Below are 2,648 nucleotides of genomic sequence, written 5' to 3' on the forward strand. Positions count from 1 at the left end.
TAAATAAAATATATATAAAAAAGTTCTTTAAAATTGCTTTTGCTATCTTTATTAGGTTTCAAGTGCAATGTGTACATTTTCAAGAAGCCAAAGTTAGGGGGTGGAGAGTGGTTAAGAGCACGTATAGCTCTTGCAGAGGACCTGAGTTCAGTTCCCACCACCAGATTTGGCAGTTCACAACTGCCTATAACTCCAGCTCCAGGGGATCTGACAGTTTGTACCTTGTCAGGCACCTGTACTCCCATGCACATACCTGTAGTCAGACACACACACACACACACACACACACACACACACACACACACATCCAAAGGCAACTAAAATCATGCCATGCCATAAAAATTAGGAGATCTGCCGGGTGTGATGGCGTACACCTTTGATCCCAGCACTTGGGAGGCAGAGGTAGGAGGATCTTTGTGAGTTCAAGGCCAGCCTAGTCTACATAGTAAGTTCTAGGCCTGTGAGGGTTACATAGTGAGACCCTGTCTAAAAGGAAAGAAAAGTGAAATGAAACAAAAATACAAGAAAAAAAAATCAAATCACCAAAAGCCCCATGAGGTTGACATATTCTTCTCTCCATTTTGTGGCAGTCCTGCTTGAGCAACTCTCTTAAGGATGGCTTAAGACCCCCATTAACTCATCTGCTCACTGGACCTGTGTCATGCAGTCAAGTCCCTAGACACATTCCCTGACTTCCTGCAGGCATAGACTGAAGGCCAAGGCCCTAACTCACTATGTAGACCAGGCTGGCCTTGAACTCACAGAGATCCGCCTGCTTCTGCCTCCCGAGTGCTGGGATTAAAGGTGTGTACCACCATGCCTGGCCATATCTTGTATCCTTTTTAAAAAATCTATTAAGAAACTTGTTTTATTGTATAACTTTGCCAGAAGAACACTATCTTACTTTCAGAATAACGTCCCTTCACACACATGCCAGGAAGGCCTGAGAAAGACTGGGGGACCTCCAATCCAAATTATTTCCAGAATATTGTTCATGTATTTCTCAGATGTTGTGGCTGTCAAATTGCCCTCCAAATATTTATATCTACGCCCGTACATCAGTGCTGCTGTCAGCTTTGGTCAGAGATATTTCTCTTTACAGTGGGCAGTGATTAAGGCAGAGATTTGTAACTTGTCAGAGAGCTGAGAATAAGTGACTGTTGAATGCCCAGCCCTAACTGGGACATCTATCACCCATCCAAGTCTCAGGGAAGATGGTGGAAGAGGGGGAAGAAGTGGTGGAATGTTGTGTAATGCTGTCTTCAGGGCATGGCATGACAGTTGTACTCATGAACTTTGCACAAGACTGGGCCTGTCGGCCCATTGTCATGGAAGGGCAGGGGCTTATGAGGCCCCACCTGTGTTCTGGTGAGCAACCCATCTTAAACCCATTGAGTCTCTAGCAAAAAAAGACATGAAAATAAAAGGGAACCTGGTGAGGAAAAGGAAGGAAATAGGGGGTATAGGAGGAAGACAAGAGAGGGTAATGTGGCGTGAACATGGTATATCACATACATGTATGAAAATGTCATAATCATGTTCATTATGTATAATTAATAGATGCTGACCCAAGCTGGCTTTGAACTCACTGGTATCTTGCCTCATCTTCCAGAGTGGCTGAGATCATAGGCCTGTGCTTCCAGTTTTGGAAAATATTCTTTTTAGGCCTGTGCCTTCTATACCAGTTTTTGAAAAATATTCTTTTTACAGTGAATTGTTTTTGTTCTTTGTTGGAAATCAACTCACTATAAATTTAGACCTATTTCTGAGCCCTATTGTACTTCATTGATCACTTGATCATTTGTTTATTTACAGCAGTATCAAGCTGTTTTGGCTACTGTATCTTTTTGATAAGTATTGAATGGTAATATAATGCCTCCAACTTTGTTCATCTTTTTAAAAAGCTATCTTGGGTCTTCTGCCTTTCCATATGAATTTTAAAATTAAGCATGTCATTTCTACCCAAAATCCAGATGGAATTTTACTTTGGGTTGCCTTACATCTATGTCTGTTTGGGGAGAATTGGTATCTTAAGAATATTGAGTCTTAGGAACAACCCAAATGTTTTATTTCTGTATTTATTTAGAACTTTAATTTTTACATGTTATACACCTTTTAAAAACATTTCTAAGAATTTCATATTTTCAACAGCCAATCATGTTGGCACACACCTGTGATCTCATCTCTACCCTCTATTGGATTTTCTACATAGGTGGTTATGTTATCTGGGGAAAAAAAGTTTTTACTTCTTTTCCAACTGGATGCCTTATTTATGTTTCTGTTTCTTGCCTTTCTGATTGCTGTTGGATAGAAGTAGTAGGAGCAGACAGCCTTGCCTTGTCTCTGTCTTAGGGAGAAAGCGTTTTAGTCCTTTATTATTTAGTATGATTTTGGCTGTAGATTTTTTTGTAAAAGTCCCGTATAGTTTTGGGGGAAGTTCTTTTTTGTTCCTAGTTTGAGAATTTGTCATATGCTTTTTATTGAGATGTGCTTTACTTTTAAAATGTGAATTACATTAATTGATTTTTCAGTTTTAAATCAAGCTTCATTCCTGGAATAAACTCTTGGTCATGATGTATTTCTTTCCCTCCCTCCCTCCCTCTCTCCCTTCCTTCCTTTATTGGGGCATATGTGTACATGCATGTGTG

At 40.1% G+C, this 2,648-nt stretch overlaps 1 protein-coding gene across 2 annotated transcripts in view; it reads left to right on the top strand.

The window, feature by feature from the left end:
- The window catches only part of Uhrf1bp1l (UHRF1 binding protein 1 like), a 122,884-nt gene that overhangs the window by 20,556 nt on the left and 99,680 nt on the right, over positions 1–2,648 (top strand). The window lies entirely within an intron of this gene.

The sequence above is a fragment of the Nannospalax galili genome, unplaced genomic scaffold (genome assembly GCF_000622305.1).
Source record: "Nannospalax galili isolate Female #2095 unplaced genomic scaffold, S.galili_v1.0 scaffold885, whole genome shotgun sequence".
Classification (NCBI taxonomy): Eukaryota; Metazoa; Chordata; class Mammalia; order Rodentia; family Spalacidae; genus Nannospalax; species Nannospalax galili.